Below are 18,915 nucleotides of genomic sequence, written 5' to 3'. Positions count from 1 at the left end.
TCGACGATGTTGCGGAGAACCTCCTAATTCCTTATCTTATCAGTCCACCTATTTTTCAGCATTCTTCTGTAGCACCATATCTCAAACACTTCGATTCTCTTCTGTTCCAGTTCCCCCCCCCCTCCCCCCTCGTCAGTGCTTCACTGCCACAGTATGCTGCGCTCCAAACGTACTTTATCGGAAATTTCTTCCTCAAATAGAGGCCAATGTGATATCGGTAGAATTCTCTCGGCGAGGAATGCCTTCTTTGCCAGTGCTAGTCTGCTTTTAATGTTGTGCAACCTTCAGTGGTCGCCTTTGTGTTCGTACAACTGGTTTAGAGCCAGATATCCGCTTCTTCCAAAGATTTTGCCAGGAGGACGAAGGACGCCGTACTTGTTGCCAGAAGATTGTCCTGATAACTTGCGGGTAGAGGTATTCCTGCTTTAGTTAGCACCACATACCCTGCTGATTTTCGACTCTTCGAGCATCCTTGTATCGCATAGTTGACACACAGGATTATATGAGTAGGATTCAGAAACAGAGATAGCACTCTTTTCATTCTATACATGATTGGCGCGTAACTTGCGAACAATCTGATGTAGCTTGCTGTAGGTGGATAACGTTTAGATAATCTTGTCTGAGAGAACCATGTTTTTAGGGATATGAGCTTGTATTTCTGCGTTACATCGTTCCTTTGTCAACTAGGAGACTATCACATCCTTTTCCAGTCCTCGTTAATGATCTATGTTTCTACGGAGCGTCTGCTGACAATCTTCAGGATATAATGACGCCAGTTGGTGGAAGAATATAGCATCACTTTACTTGTCGTGGTGTGTACAACGATGAAACGGTCACTTCTTAAAACATACTCCTGCAAGGGAAAGCCAAATCAGTAGGTTATTAGTGGCGTAGCGGCGTTGTCATCTATGCGTAATAAGGTGACACAAAGAAAGCTGAAATTGTGTCGCACTACGGTGCCAGATACAAGAAATGTCCGAACAGTGTAGAAGTTGGGGTACAGTATTAAGAGATCAATACAAATAGAAATTAACTCAAAATAGAAATACTGATGTGCTTCAAGAAATCAGAAAAAGCAAATATTAAAACTGGAGAAAATAAAACACAAACAAGATCGTGCAAAATTTAGTAAGCATGATAACTGGAAACGGAAGAAGTAAGAAGACATAAAACAAAGAATTAGAGAATGAAAAGCAAAGTTTGTGAGTAAAAGAAAAAACGTTGTTTGAGCAACAGTTACTGAAGTGGGGAAAAAGTTGGGTGAAGACCTTTATTTGGAACGTAACACAGTGTCGCTGAGAAACATGGACAACTGTTAGAAACGAAATGAAATGAAATCTCTTGGACCAGGAAGTCGTGTAAAAAATACACGAAGAAAAACCATTTAGAGGAACAATAGAGCGAAAAAGACACGAGTGGGCTGGTCACATAATATCACACAATCAGTTCCTTGCAAATGTTCGAGAAGGAACATTACAAGGAAGATAGTGCGAGGTAAGCCGAAACAAGCTATACATGACGCAAGAGTCTCTAATTGTGCAGAAAGGATTAAGTTATCGAAAGATCGACGATGAGGAGGAGACGGTTACTCGTTTCGGTAATAGTAGAAAAATCAAAATAAATCGCAGGTGTGAGAAAGAGACTGGATTTCAGACGATAAATGTACGATGCTATATAGATTATACGAAAGGAAAACTGAACAGTATTATTGAAATACGCGGTCAGTTAAAAAAATTCCGGAACACCCGTAATTTCGCGCCAACACGCCTGTGTTTAATGTGTAATTGCCGGAAGTTTCATTGTTGTATGTCTGTTATTGTTCAGTGCTGTAGTGAGTAGAATAATGTGTCGCACAGTTTGCGAATTGCGAGAGTTAGAGGAGCAACGCGCCTGCATTAAATTTTTCGTGGAACTCAACAAAACCTTTACAGAGATATACCAAATGGTGCAGGAAGCCCACGGTGATGAGTGATTAAGCCGTACTCTGTGTTACGAATGATTGACACGGTTTAAAAATGGCCTGACGTAAGTTGAAGATGAGCCTCGTTGAGGACGCCCTTCGACCACTACGGACGACGCTCGTGACAGGAACGTCGGCGAAACAGTGCGTGCCAATCTAAGGCTGAATGTCAGATAGACTGCACAAGAATGTAACATTTCAGTTGGACCTTGTTACGAAATCCCGACACAGCATCTTGGAATGCACCGTATTGCCGCCAAGTTCGTCCCGTGGCTCACGGGTCAAAACCAGAAAGACCTTCGCCTCGCAATCTGTGAAGAGCTTTTGGATCGCGCAGATGAACGAGATGTTCCTTAAGAGATTCGTAACTGGTGATGAGACTTGGGTCTACAGTTACGATGTTGAGACCAATGTTAATCTTCACAATGAGTCGGGATAGATTCTTCAATGCAAAAAAAAAAAAAAAAAAAAAAAAAAAAAAAAAAAAAAAAAAAAAAAAAAAGCTCGTCAGGTCAAATGTCAAAGCCGTGATAGTTTTCTTTGACTCTGAAGGATTAGTTCATCATGAATGCGTGCCACAGGGACAATCTGTTAGTCGATGGTACTGTCCGGACGTGTAGCGAGAAAATGTGGGGGGGAAAGGGCCTGAAATGTGGCGAGACAATTCACGGCTTCACGATAGCGCGCCCGCACATTCGTGGTGCGTGACCACTGCACAAAAAAACTAAATCACTGTCCTGCCTCAACCTCCATACTCTCCAGTCCTGGCCCCACCGTACTTTATTTCCAGAGCTGAAGACCCCGTTGAAAGGACGAAGATTTCCAACAATAGATGAGATCCAGCAAGAGGTGTACCAAGACTGCTTCTGGAAATGGAAACAGTGTTGGGAACGGTGTATCAGTTGTGCAGGAGAGTATTTCGAAGGAGACCATGCACAATAAGTGAAAGTATAGAAAAATTTTGTGGACAAAGTTCCGGATTTTTTTTTAGGAGACATCGCACATACAAGAAGAAAGAATGCAGCGGAGAGGGCTGACTTCTCACAGCTCACGAGAGGTGTGTTTCAAGAACGAAATTACTTGGTCACTAAAGGCGTTACCACCAAGCTGACCCGAAAAGCTCAGTGATCTTGGTCCAGTGCGCAATTTCCATTTAAACACCTTAATTTGAAGCATTTTTGTTAGCAATGAATTACAAACTCTGCGAGCTCAGCGAGAGGTTCTGCATGCAGGAAGTTTATTAGACCGACGACAATAACCAATCTAATTACAGTAACGTAACTGTATAAATACCTGGCAGCTGAATCGGCATTTGGTATTGCCAATTTGTTTTCTCTTTACATATTCTTCTCATACGGTACTTAGTTCAGAGTTTCCTTTCGTATCGGTGACAAAACATTCACAGCAGGATTTTGCAGGTTAGTCGTTATGTTCCCATGACTTACACTACGAGTGGGCAACCAGTGGCTCACGTGCTGGATCCGGCCCACGATTGGTTTCAGTCTGGCCCACGGAAGAAATTTGAGAGATAGAGAGCGAAGCGCTCGCATTGTAGTCCACCCGGGACGCATTTTCTGCTGTTTGAGCATTTTCGGCCATTTCGTGGAGTGCTAACAACATACGATTCGTGTATATTATCTACAACGGTAGAAATATCACGCGAAACTTAAGTTACTCCTAATTGCTTGTGGACTGGAACTGTCCATTTCATTGGCGTATTTTGTGTTTGTATGCTTTCTAGTAATAACGTTAGTAAATAATTATTGTCCGTTGTGGGCGTTTTAGAACACTGTAACTGTTCAAACTGATAGTAATTTGTAACGAACTGGCAGCGAGCAATTGCTTTCGTAGGCGTTTATTTTTCCGTGATGGTATTTCAAGATGTCTGGTATACCGTCTTCAGACGTCTACATTTACTTACGTTTCGTGAACATTGTTTGTTTACTAAAGGCGTTGCAGAATTTTACAACGGAATTTTTCAAGAAGAATATAAACAATGTTCATGACGCGTAAATAAAAGTAAAGATAGGGTGAACATAGAATTAATGTACCCTCAAAAAGGCTTGTTTTGAGGCATAATTTCTTGGAGTGGCGAGTCGGGAAAGGGGTGCGATTCAGCGATTCATACCGGTGCGTTACCCTATAACATTAACGGCACGGACGTTATAGTTTTGACTTAAAGCGCTAGTAGCGCTGCTGTCGCGTCACGTGAAGAAGCGATCCGCGAGCTTAAGTATGTGAATCAGGTCCGCGGGTCAGCAAAGGTTGCCATGCCTGACTTACAGCGTCGCATCATGCAGCTAGTGCAAACACGTGCCCATAGCAACGTACTGCTACCAGGTCAATATTAGCGACGTTTTTACATATGCATACGAAATGACAACCTTTAAACTTCAATCTATTATCACTCATCTCTGCATCAATGAAACAGCGCAAATGACGAAAGAAAATCCAGGAAGCAGATATTGAACGTAAGTACGTGTGCAAAAATGTTTCATGACGAACGGAGCCTTCTCGAAGGCTCTATAATAGATGTATTTTTGTAAGTATACTGCGTACTGACTCGGAAATCATGACATATTTAACCATACACTTTAAGGAAAACATTCATTTGTAAAAGAGTACTTAGCTGTTTTGATATATTTCCGTTTAATCTATTTATATTTCAGTTTTACGTACCGGTATTTGTGTGTATGCAACTCTTGTGTTTGTAATAACAAGCTGTTAAGTCATGAGTAATAGGAAATACTTTATGACTTCGAGCTGAATACTAGGTCTCCAACTTGCAGAGAAGAATAAAATTATAACTGCCATATAAAAACAAAAATAAAAATAATCAGTAAAATGTATTGTGAGACTGTCATTCACAGAATACGAGGTCAACAAGCTAACCTCTTCAAATTATTCTACGGCAGAGAAAGACGGAAGTTAAGAATTAGCAATTTTACCGTTTTTGTGTCTTCCGCCGTTCTTTGGTGGCTTCAGAATTCATGGAGGGAAGTTCCGTCCTTGCAACTAAAGGAAACGCAGTTTGGCGTGTAATACATGTTTATATCTATAATAAATCCATTATGTAGTAGTTACAAATATTAGGTTTGTGGATAAGTTCGTAGCATTTTTGTTTTGCATGTTAGTATTCTGGTTGCTATGGACTAATTTATCGACTGCCATTTTTTATTTGTAGTGTACTGTTGATACTTTAGTTAACGTTTTGTCATTTGGAGATGGTGAGTGGAGCTGTGGACGTTAGAAAATAAGAGTGCCAAGTGGAGAAATCTGAACAACATAGAGGAGACAGCAGCGGAGGGAGCCAGAAACATTTGCGCCGTGTACGGAGGTAATGCCATTGGACACAGCACGAGAACAAAATGGTTTTCTCTTTTTAAGGGAGACCGTTTTGAGATTAGTGGCGCACCACGTTAAGGAAGACCTTCTGGGATTGATGAAGATCGTTTGAACGCATTAATACACAATTTTCCACGTCAGTGTTTTAGAGAGCTGTCAGCTGATGAACTGTGATCATTCCACCATCTTGCAGCATACGCATGCTGTGGGGACGGTTCAAAAATCGTGTCTATGGGTAGCACATGCTCTAAGCCAAAATCACATAACTCAGCAGGTGGCCATATGTGAATCTCCGCATAAACTGGCTCGTGAACGACACCTCTATCCTGCAAAACTGCTGGCGTCGAGAGTGTCTTTATGCTAACATAAGGAAAGGAAATGAATTGAGCCCAAACAAAGCAGTAACTCCCAGAACAAAGACGTGGATGCATCCGAAACATACAATGTTACTCATCTGGTGGAACAGCGACGGTGTGGGCTGCTACGGATTGCTTCCCCGAGGTGTAACCATCACTGTCGATATTTATCATCAACAACCGAGACGTCTTGCAGACGCACTCCAAGAACAACGACCAGGCAGTCTGCGTGAAGTGACGCTATAAAGAAAAAGATGAAGTCGAGTTTTAGGCTTGTTCCGAGCACCCACGTCGCTCATTCTCCGACAGCCGATGGACGTTCAGTAGTGGTTTGAGCGCTCTGCTGTGAATGTTGTACCCAGTGTGAGCATTAAACATGACCGTAGCGAGTTATTTAATGAACTTTTCTTCCATTTGTTGCTAGTTGTCATGGCTGATGGTGGTAGTAAGTGACAAATTCTACACAACCAAGTGGGAAGGGAGTGAAACAGGGTTGTAGCCTATCCCTGATGTTATTCAATCTGTATATTGAGCAACCAGTAAAGGAAACAAAAGAAAAATTCGGAGCAAGTATTAAAATCCATGGAGAAGAAATAAAAACTTTGAGGTTCGCTGAACGGAATGGACAGTGTCTTGAAAGGGGGATATAAGATGAACATCAACAAAAGCAAAACGAGGATAATGCAATGTAGTCGAATTAAATCGGGCGATGCTGAGGGTATTAGATTAGGAAATAGACGCTTAAAGTAGTAAATGAGTTTTGCTATTTGGGGAGCAAAATAACTGATGATGGTCGAAGTAGAGAGAATATAAAATGTAGACTGGCAATGGCAAGGAAAGCGTTTCTGAAGAAGAGAAATTCATTAACATCGAGTATAGATGTGTCAGGAAATCATTTCTGAAAGTATTTGTATGGAGTGTCGCGATGTATGGAAGTGAAACATGGACGACAAATAGTTTGGACAAGAAGAGAATAGAAGCTTTCGAAATGTGGTGCTACAGAAGAATCCTGAACATTATATGGGTAGATCATGTAACTAATGAGGAGGTATTGAATTTAATTGGGGAGAAGAGAAATTTGTGGCACAACTTGGCTAGAAGAAGGGATCGGTTGGTAGGACATGTTCTGAGGCATCAAGGGATCACAAATTTAGCGTTGGAGGGCAGCGTGGAGGGTAAAATTCTTAGAGGGAGACCAAGAGATGAATAGATTAAGCAGATTCAGAAGGATGTAGGTTGCAGTAGGTACTGGGAGATGAAGAAGCTTGCACAGGATAGAGTAGCATGGAGAGCTGCATCAAACCAGTCTCTGGACTGAAGACAACAACAACAACAACAAGTGACAGACAATTTGCAGGATACACCCTTTCACTATGCGCAAGACATGTGTATGCGTGTACCGCAACTAACGCTTGGAAACAGCAACAATGCAATCCCCGACCGTTTTTCGGGCTGCGCGAACCGCCATAGCTCGTGGGTCGGACTGTACTCCACGAAACGCCCGCCAGCATTCTGGTAGACTGACAAAAACACGATACAGGAGTTGGGTTGGGAACTGATACCGCACCTATCTTAGTCACCTGATCTTGTTCCCTCAGGTGTTTACTTTTTCCGATCGAACAACCTTCACGGAACTTCTTTTCCGGGTGGAAATGCGCTCTGAACATTGCTCGACGTGTTCTTCGCGTCATAAGCACGTGATTTCTACAGTTGCGGAATCGGAAAGTCACCCAGCGTTGGCAGAATTTTGTAAATAGTGAATGAGCATGTAATATTGGTGGCTAAAATCTCTGTTACGTGTATCTGTTGTGTTTATTAAACTTACGGAAAAACGCTAAGAACCTATGCATCAACGCAATATGTTACTACGTTACGTTTTCTCATGTTATTGTCCAGTTTTTCGGCTTTCTTTTATATTTAAAAAATTGTCCATAATGATTTCGTCCTGGACGTACGAGATGATGGTGATGACGACGCTAGGAACGTCCGATACCTGTGTACGCCCATATTTAAGAATGTCGCTCACAATTAACTGGAAGTAGATTCCACTCCTAGAAAATAACACTTTAATCAGCGCAGGTCGTTGCAAACACAAATATTCTGTAAGCCACTGAAAAATATGTCAGTGCATATCCTTTCTACAGATCTACGCCGTAGAAGTGCCCGCATCCGTAGATGAACGCTTAATGCGTCCGCGGAGTATCCGGGTTCAGTTTCCGGTTCTGTCAAGGAGTTTTCCCTGTTGGGAGGACAGGAACGGTGTGCACTCAGCCTCGCGAGGCCAACTGAGGAGCGACTTCAATGAGATGATGGTGATGGTGATGTTTGGTTTGTGGGGCGCTCAACTGCGCGGTTATGAGCGCCCGTACAAATTCCCAACCTTTGCCCAGTCCAGTCTCGCCACTTTCATGAATGAAGATGAAATGATGAGGACAAAAACATCCAGTCATCTCGAGGCAGGTGAAAATCCCAACCGCCGCCAAGAATCGAACTCGGGACCCCGTGCTCGGGAAGCGAAAACGCGACCGCGAAAGCAAGTATCGGCCGCAGGGTCTATAAAGCTGACAACCGCCGGGAGAGCGGTATGTTGCCACCACGTCCCTCCCCCTCCCCGCCTGCCATCACACGGCATCCGAGCGACGCCAAATGGCACTGCATGACACGGCGGTCGGTCGGCCTCATCGCAGACTTACTTTTCTTTCACACTCTGAAACTGCTGGCCACGGCTTCTACTTCAACCGACGTGTAAGGGGGATACCACCGACGCTATTCTAGACAGACTTTTCCTGATCGAGAAATGTTTAATAATTTTAGGCGGCTGTTTGGCATATATAATATAGTACATGAACGAGGTACTGACCCTACAATTTTATCTTAGAAGATAGGTTAAGGAAAGACGAACCTATGTTTGTTGTATTTGTAGATTTACAGAAAGTTTTTGACAATGCTGAATGGAATACACTCTTCGAAATTATGAGAAACAGACGGCAGTTTCAAATTCGAATGGCAAGAGTCAGATGCAGAGGTTGAGAAGGGAGTGAGACAGGTTTATAGCCTGTCTCCCATGTTGTACAGTCTTTACATTGAGCAGCCAGGAAATGAAAGACAAATTTGAAGAAGGAATTTACGTTCAGAGAGAAGAAAGAAAAACTTGTGAGGTTTGCCAATGACAGTGTAATTCTCTCAGAGACAGCAAATGATTCGGATGAACAGTTTAACGGAAGGGACAGTGGCTCGAAAGAAAGACATAAGATAAACATTAACGAAAGCACAACAAGGGTAATGGAATGTAGTCGAATTACATCAGGCGTTGTTGAGGGCGTTAGTTAAGGAAATAAGACATTAAAAAGAGTAGATGAGCTTTGCTATTTGCGCAATAAAAAAAACTGATGTCTGAAGTGGAGAGAAATATATAATGTACATTGACAATGGAATGAAAAGCGTTTCTGAAGAAGATAACTTTGTTAACATTGCATATACTAAATAATAAATTTAATAATACATTTAGGAACTTTTCTGAAGGTATTTGTCTAGAGCATAACCTTTAACGGATATGTGACGTGGACGATAAACAGTTCAGACAATAAGAGAATAGAAGCTTTTGAAATGTGTTGCTGCAGAAGAATACTTAAGATGAGATGACTATATCGCGAAACTTATTAGTAATTACCGAATAGAATATAAATTGATTGATTAAAAGGAACCGATTGAGACGTCAAGGAATCATCAGTTTAGCTATGGACGGAATTGGAGGGGGGGAGGTGAGAAATTGTAGAGGGAGACCAAGAGACGAACATAGCAGACAGGTTCAAACGGATGTACGTTCAGTAATTATTCGGAGATGAAGAGGCATGCACAGGACGGATAGCGTGGAGAGCTTCATGAAACCAATCTTCGGTCTGAAGGCTGCCACCACCACCACCACCGCCAACACCACCATAACAAGAACAAAAAGCAACAATAACATGAACGAGGTGGTCGAAGTAATGGGGAAGAATTACTGAACATAATTAATTGACGAGGTCAGTGGCAGGGTTGCTGCTGGTAGCCTACATAATTGTTATTCGTCTCGGTATGGACAAAAATATCTATTTCATCTTAACCAGGATTAACACACTGCGGGCCGGCCGCAGTGGCCGAGCGGTTCTAGGCGCTACAGTCTGGAGCCGCGCGACCGCTACGGTCGCAGGTTCGAATCCTGCCTCGGGCATGGATGTGTGTGATGTCCTTAGGTTAGTTTAAGTAGTTCTAAGTTCTAGGGGACTGAGGACCTCAGAAGTTGAGTCCCATAATGCTCACAGCCATTTGAACCAACACACTGCGTGTTGCTCTTGATGCCTATGTCTGACGCTATGACTAGCGACAAATATTGTGTGGTGTTTACGTGGCACATTCGATTGCAGAGTGTATACACAGTGTTTTCCTTAAATCGATTCGTGATTTCTTCCAGAAATTACTATTGCCAAAGAAGGAATAAAACACCGAACACTGGAGCATATTGCAGGGACAGACAACATGTTGCTGGAATCACTGATAATGTAGCATGAGAACTGTAGCCCTCTGAAGATGGGCATAATTGTCCCAAGCCGATAATTGCGATGAAATAAAAGCTTTTTTTAATAGTATTTTTGAATGATTACGACCCCCCCCCCTTTCCACCCCGAAAACAACCAGGCTGCATTACTTTAGTGAAAGAAAATTCCGATGGAAAACACAGTGCCAGTTCCTGAATGAAGTGGTGTCGGAACATTCAAATCCGGTTTTTCATTTCGTAAGGTCTGGGGATATGAACTCGCAGAACACGCAACATTTTGATCGGAAACTCCTCGTCAGTACGTTGCAATTGTTGAGATTAGTGCCTGTTGCGCAGCTTCTTGTCCACCCTATGCACTTAATTTAGATACTGCTATGCACTGAAATTGTAACGTAGGTTTTGTGACACCACGTAATTCTTTCAAGTTCCAGCTAACGGCAGTGATCCGTGAAATGTTGTTAACAATAAGTACTGCAGAAAATTCGCAATAGTAATTATGAAATTTGGTTAAGACGAACATATTTTTTCCGTATTATAGCGACTGGAATTAATTTAACTATATCTCTTCTGCACTGTTTTAGCGCATGGCAGCGGGAAATTTCCAGAACGTCTCATTAACGAACGCCTGTTGTGGCGTCCGCGAAAAATAAAATTTGTTGCGTATAATATTAATAAAAATAGTGATATCGATAGTTACTTCAACGAATAAATAATGGTGATCAACAGATTTGAATCTCCAACCGCGTATTCATAGGCTCTGTGCCTACAAAAAATCCAGCTATTCTGCGAGCATGGAAATATTTGTGCCTCCTGAGACTGGTTTGAAGCAGCTCTCCATGCTACTCTATCCTGTGCAAGCTTCTTCATCTCCCAGTACTTACTGCAACCTACATCCTTCTGAATCTGCTTAGTGTATTCATCTCTTTGTCCCCCTCTACGATTTTTACCCTCCACTCTGCCCTCCAATGCTAAATTTGTGATCCCTTGATGCCTCAGAACATGTCCTACCAACCGGTCCCTTCTTCTTGTCGAGTTGTGCCACAAACTCCTCTTCTCCCCAGTTCTATTCAATATCTCCTCATTAGTTTTGTGATCTACCCATCTAATCTTCAGCATTCTTCTGTATTTATGCCCTTACTACTCGGTATTTTGAATGTAATCATCAAAGCGCCTATGCAAAAATTAAAAGCAATTGACTTTCCTGTATGATGTAACAGTACCTCAGCACATCGCCAAAGTGAATAACATTCTTGTAAGAAAGCATGATATTAATGAAACTTTGTATGTACATGTATGTTAAGAAGTATGTTGTGAATGTGTGGATGCGAATGAATATTCTCTCAATTATTTAGCTAAGTACTCTGTAAGTACATCCAATTGCCACATCATTTTTTTTTACATTTTGTGTAGGGCCATAGGTTTGCGTACTGAGCAAATGATGTAAACACGGCTACTACATGTGAATGTTCTCAGCTTTTAGTTAATTGTAATTTTGCGCACTTTCACAAATACTATGGTAACTGCGAAACAGAACTCAAACTTTGTCCGCGATCCCTATCAACATTGCTAAATATCTGGAAACTGACAGACTTGTTTCGTGATAAAAAAGATTAATGAACTATTTAATGAGTCCATTAATAACACTTCGCATGATTCATGTCATCACGAGTGGCAGTGTAGTATCCATTACTATTTTTAATAAATTTCTAACGATCCAAAGCACATACTGTAAATATTATATCGCTGATGCCAGTCCGTCGTCTAGCGTTTGTCTTTTTACCGATGCGAGGCTATTTCGCGTTTAGTATTCACTTTTTCTGGCCTGAGCCTTGGTTCGAGCTGGACGCAAAATTCGCGTGGTCCCATAATAACCATGTCTTTAAGCTGCAGATGAAATATTTTGTGCTGATGTCTTAGCTCAGGAACGAGTGTGGGCAGAATAATTGAACAACGTAAAATACCAATGCGTCGAAAATTAATTTATAGTAGACTAACTTTGTTCAGTCATTGTTAGTAATCATTTTTACATGTTCAAATACTGTGCACAAAAGGTGTATTTCGAAAGCGCCGCACCGCGTCAGCACCATGTTAAACTGCTACGACAGAAAGTAATTTGTGAGCAAATTTTTCTATCCTGGCAGAATAGCTGAATTGTTGGTAGTCAAAGAGCATCGAATATACGGTTGGTGATATAAAGCATTTCACTGCCATCATTTACTCAATAACTATCTCTGCCATTATTTTTTTTATTAATATTATACATTGTGAATTTTATTTCCGCGGGCGCTATATCATGTTCTGGTCTTCGGATTCTGCATAATAACTCTTTCGAAGTAACTATTTCGGAATGGGATATGCAACATTTTGTCACCAATCATAGTGAATTTACCCCGTGCGTCATCCTGAAGCGACTTCCCACGCGCTAACCATGTCTCCGCACCAGTCTCTTCTTGTTTTCACTCGTGACGTAGTTCTGCGATGTAGGCTACGGCCGCGGCCCGCTCGTCGCACGACAGCTGACGACATTCCTAGAGATCTTTATTGTGACGTTTCGTTTTCCTATAGACGAGTGCATTAACACCTACATTCCAAAATCTTCTTTGACTAACAAAAAACACGAAATGACTTGCGGAAGTTCTCCTGGAGAGTCGCGACTTGGCAGGTCCTCAAACATTTGAGCACATTGATTCTTTCACCACGTTACATTTTTCTAAAACAGTTCTGTGTGTAACACTCGTATGTCCTTGTCAGCTCTGTTTTACCTGAAGAGAATCTTATTTCTTTCATTTCCTTTTGTCCACTGATTCGTTGCACATATTGCCGAATCTCGCCGCATTTTCCACGCCGTGTATTGCTAAGAATATTTCCCAACAGCAGCAACAAATCCACTAGCAGGCACGTCAACTTCTTAGAAGAAACTGAGCTCTTGGAAGGAGCCACACTTGTAGGTACATAATGTGAAAGTAATCTGCAGCAACGAAGTACGCGACAGATAACGGGCCACGTTTGGGCGCGCGCTGCTCGCTTACCTGCACTTCTGGAAGCGACCGGCAGCCACGGCCGCATCTGGATCGCGAATGCCCACTCCTCGCCGCCAGTCCTCCGGGCTCTGCACACGCGAGCCGCAGTGTTGCCAACGGCCACGCGCCGAATCCCCTGCCCACAGCGCGTCCAGCTCAGCTCTCGCTTCGCCCCTGATGTGTATTTGTGCAGAGGTACCTTTCCACGTTCAATAATATTGTGAAAACCTTAGTACATTGCCCGTCTGAGGATTCGTATTCTACATCTACGTCTACATCTACATCCATACTCCGCAAGCCACCCGACGGTGTCTGGCGGAGGGTACTTTGAGAACCTTTATCGGTTCTCCCTTCTATTCCAGTCTCCTATCATTCGTGGAAAGAAAGATTGTCGGTATGCCTCTGTGTGGGCTCTAATCTCTCTGATTTTATCCTCATGGTCTCTTCGCGACAGATACGTAGGAGGGAGCAGTATACTGATTGACTCCACGGTGAAGGTATGTTCTCGAAACTTCAACAAAAGCCCGTACCGAGCTACTGAGCGTCTCTCCTGCAGTCTTCCACTGGAGTTTAACTATCATCTCCGTAACGCTTTTGCGATTACTAAATGATCCTGTAACGAAGCGCGCTGCTCTCCGTTGGATCTTCTCTATCTATTCTATCAACCCTATCTGGTACGGATCCCACACCGCTGAGCAGTATTCAAGCAGTGGGCGAACAAGCGTACTGTAACCTACTCCTTTGTTTTCGGATTGCATTTCCTTAGGATTCTTCCAATGAATCTCAGCCTGGCATCTGCTTTACCGACGATCAACTTTATATGATCATTCTATTTTAAATCACTCCTAATGCCTACTCCGAGATAATTTATGGAATTAACTGCTTCCAGTTGCTGACCTGCTATGTTGTTGTTGTTGTTGTCTTCAGTCCTGAGACTGGTTTGATGCAGCTCTGCATGCTACTCTATCCTGTGCAAGCTTCTTCATCTCCCAGTACTTACTGCAAGCTACATCCTTCTGAATCTGCTTAGGGTATTCATCTCTTGGTCTCCTTCTACGATTTTTACCCTCCACGCTGCCCTCCAACGCTAAATTTGTGATCCCTTGATGCCTCAGAACATGTCCTACCAACCGGTCCCTTCTTCTTGTCAAGTTGTGCCACAAACTCCTCTTCTCCCCAATTCTGTTCAATACCTCCTCATTAGTTATGTGATCTACCCACCTAATCTTCAGCATTCTTCTGTAGCATCACATTTCGAAAGCTTCTATTCTCTTCTTGTCCAAACTATTTATCGTCCATGTTTCACTTCCATACATGGTTACACTCCATACAAATACTTCCTGCTATATTGTAGCTAAATGATAAAGGATCTGTCTTTCTATGTATTCGCAGCACATTACACTTGTCTACATTGATATTCAATTGCCATTCCCTGCACCATGCGTCAGTTCGTTGCAGATCCTCCTGCATTTCAGTACAATTTTCCATTGTTACAACCTCTCGATATATCACAGCATCACACGCAAAAAGCCTCAGTGAACTTCCGATGTCGTCCACAAGGTCATTTATTTATATTGTGAACAGCAACGGTCCTACGACACTCCCCTGCGGCACACCTGAAATCACTCTTACTGCAGAAGACTTCTCTCCATTGAGAATGACACGCTGCGTTCTGTTATCTAGGAACTCTTCAATCCAATCACACAATTGGTGGTGGTGGTGGTTAGTGTTTAACGTCCCGTCGACAACGAGGTCATTAGAGACGGAGCGCAAGCTCGAGTTAGGGAAGGATTGGGAAGGAAATCGGCCGTGCCCTTTCAAAGGAACCATCCCGGCATTTGCCTGAAACGATTTAGGGAAATCACGGAAAACCTAAATCAGGATGGCTGGAGACGGGATTGAACCCACAATTGGTCTGATAGTCCATATGCTCTTACTTGCTTCATTAAACGACTGTCGAGAACTGTTTCGAACGCCTTGCGGAAGTCAAAAAACACGGCATCTACCTGGGAACCCGTGTCTATGGCCCTCTGAGTCTCGTGGACGAATAGCGCGAGCTGGGTTTCACACGATCGTCTTTTTCGTAACCCAGGAGTAGACAACATTCCATTAGAACTACTGATGGCCTTGGGAGAGCCAGTCATGACAAAACTCTACCATCTGGTGAGCAAGATGTATGAGACAGGCGAAATACCCACAGACTTCAAGAAGAATATAATAATTCCAATACCAAAGAAAGCAGGTGTTGACAGATGTGAAAATTACCGAACTATCAGTTTAATAAGTCACAGCTGCAAAATACTAACACGAATTCTTTACAGACGAATGGAAAAACTGGTAGAAGCGGACCTCGGGGAAGATCAGTTTGGGTTCCGTAGAAATGTCGGAACACGTGAGGCAATACTAACCTTACGACTTATCTTAGAAGAAAGATTAAGAAAAGGCAAACCTACGTTTCTAGCGTTTGTAGACTTGCAGAAAGCTTTTGACAACGTTAACTGGAATACTCTCTTCCAAATTCTGAAGGTGGCAGGGGTAAAATACAGGGAGCGAGAGGCTATTTACAATTTGTACAGAAACCAGATGGCAGTTATAAGAGTCGAGGGGCATGAAAGGGAAGCAGTGGTTGGGAAAGGAGTGAGACAGGGTTGTAGCCTCTCCCCGATGTTATTCAATCTGTATATTGAGCAAGCAGTAAAGGAAACAAAATAAAAATTCGGAGTAGGTATTAAAATTCATGGAGAAGAAGTAAAAACTTTGAGGTTCGCCGATGACATTGTAATTCTGTCAGAGACAGCAAAGGACTTGGAAGAGCAGTTGAACGGAATGGACAGTATCTTGAAAGGAGGATATAAGATGAACATCAACAAAAGCAAAACGAGGATAATGGAATGTAGTCAAATTAAATCGGGTGATGCTGAGGGGATTAGATTAGGAAATGAGACACTTAAAGTAGTAAAGGAGTTTTGCTATTTAGGGAGTGAAATAACTGATGATGGTCGAAGTAGAGAGGATATAAAATGTAGATTGGCAATGGCAAGGAAATCGTTTCTGAAGAAGAGAAATTTGTTAACATCGAGTATAGATTTAGGTGTCAGGAAGTCGTTTCTGAAAGTATTTGTATGGAGTGTAGCCATGTATGGAAGTGAAACATGGACGATAACCAGTTTGGACAAGAAGAGAATGGAAGCTTTCGAAATGTGGTGCTACAGAAGAATGCTGAAGATAAGGTGGGAAGATCACGTAACTAATGAGGAGGTATTGAATAGGATTGGGGAGAAGAGAAGTTTGTGGCACAACTTGACTAGAAGAAGGGATCGGTTGGTAGGACATGTTTTGAGGCATCAAGGGATCACAAATTTAGCATTGGAGGGCAGCGTGGAGGGTAAAAATCGTAGAGGGAGACCAAGAGATCAATACACTAAGCAGATTCAGGAGGATGTAGGTTGCAGTAGGTACTGGGAGATGAAGAAGCTTGCACAGGATAGAGTAGCATGGAGAGCTGCATCAAACCAGTCTCAGGACTGAAGACCACAACAACAACATGCTGATTCCTACAGAGTAGATTTCTAGTCTACAGAAAAGTCATTATGCTCGAACATAATACGTGTTCCAAAATTCTACAACTGATCGACGTACTGTCAGTACTATAAAGACTGACGAGCAGTATTGATGGCCCCCAAAATATTCTCAGTACTGTCAATACTTGGACGTGTGCGGTGAAGTGTAGACGGTTTGACAATATTCAGCATTCTACTGAAGTTTCTCAGGATAAGAAATAAGAAAGAGGGATCTGTATGTACGTTAAAGAAATTTTTTACAGCCAAGTTCACGTTCAAAACCATTTTTTATTGATCTGTTTCGACAGGTAAGATCTTCAAATCTTCAAAACCTTTTTGGGTGTACGTTAAGTTCTATTATGCTTTCATCACGTATGCCATGTTAACATTTTAGCGCACATTCCACACAGATTTGACAAAAACCAATATTTTGTCAAAAATAAAATCACAAAATGTTTGTCACAAGTAAAAACATACACAGCTAAATCCACCTTGCGGAACTTGGCACATCTGCATATATAGCACTCCTTTGATGCTTGTCAGCTGTTAAAATTCACACGATATGTAGGAAAAGCACACATTTACGGCAATGTTTACATTTTCATGACGAGTGATGCACATCTTGGAAACTTGTCACTCGAAGTGCATAGTCCAACTCAGCACGCCTAGTTCCACAAGCTGCATTTAGCTCTGTTTATTTTTCCTTGTGACAAACCTCTTTGTAATTTTATTTTTGACAAACGTGTGTGGAATGGGCAATATACTCTCCGCTAAAATATTACCGTTGCATGAGTAATGAACGCCCAGTGGAACATGACATACACCCAAAACGTTTTTCAAGATCTACAAATGACAGTCTTACCTGTCAAAACTGGTCAATAAAAAATAGTTTTGAACACAACCTTGGCTATAAAAATGTATTTATTCTGCATTCATGTTAGACAGAGATTAATGAACCAGCCACACAGTTGCAGAACCATTCTGCAGTCTGCAGCAACTGCAATTCTGTCAATAATACTTCACGAAAAGAACGGCTTCTTTCCTCCACAGATTCCGATTTCAGTTCACGCAACATTTTCGTAATACTCGCATGCTGACCGAACCTACCAGTAACAGCTGTTTCTTTCACCTGTATGACATTGCTCTAACGATACAAAACACGTAACAGTATATATCGCAATCCCCACTACGCTACTGACATTAAACACCATTTTTAATCAGCAATCAATTTTGTCACAGTACCCTACTCCAAACTGCTGGCATAATAATAAAGTTGAAAAAGTACACAGAACTGCAATTGATTGTAAATACACTTGTTTTATGAAGTGAATGAAATGCTTTTTTACATATGTTCTTATAACTAACTAATGTTCGTACATTTAATTCAAATATTAATTTTGGCCTGGAACCTTTCCAGCGCTGTTATATTATAGAAGGTTTTGAATGTTTGTTGACCATCCCAGCCTTGTACACTTCGTCCTGGGAGTGTGTGGTTTTGCTATAGCCAGCATTTGTTCGTACTCCTCACGATGAATTTCAAATTCTTATGAAACTTCCTGTTGGATGTACATACGTTTTCTTCTTCTTCTGCTGCATGCAGCAAGTTTGACAGGTGTCATTTTCACACTACATAAATTAATTGTGGTAAGAAAGACTCTAAATCGACTTGCCAAAATTCCAGAAGTGCTCTCAGCCATTCTCCTTCCACGTGATAGTCGATAATTACAGTTTTTTCTCCCAATGTAATGTGTCGTAATGGATAGGGTTTCATTAATTGTCTGGAAATGTGAAAGCATCATCCGTTAAAGCATGAGAGATTGCATGGCACTCTCACTTTTGATACGATGTCATGCTGCTTAATGTTCGTAGGGAAGGTGATCTTTATTACTTGGTTGCTACGTTTGATATAATCTGACTTCATATGATGAAATGGTTGGCAGTAGTTAACGCTCTTGCTTGTGTGCTCTAGTGAAGGCATAGTGGTAGGACACCTGTGTTCGAGCGAAGAGGGTGCTGAGTTAATTGACAGCAGTAAAAGCATACCGCAGCTGAGAGCCAAGGGGAGCTTTTTTCAAGGGAACCTGTTGAAAATGTTTGCCAAACAGCCAAGTTCTCTGGTCTCATTGTGCAGACACACTGG

Source organism: Schistocerca nitens, chromosome 8 (assembly GCF_023898315.1).
Source record: "Schistocerca nitens isolate TAMUIC-IGC-003100 chromosome 8, iqSchNite1.1, whole genome shotgun sequence".
Lineage (NCBI taxonomy): Eukaryota > Metazoa > Arthropoda > Insecta > Orthoptera > Acrididae > Schistocerca > Schistocerca nitens.
Note: the sequence above shows the minus strand (reverse complement) of the source record.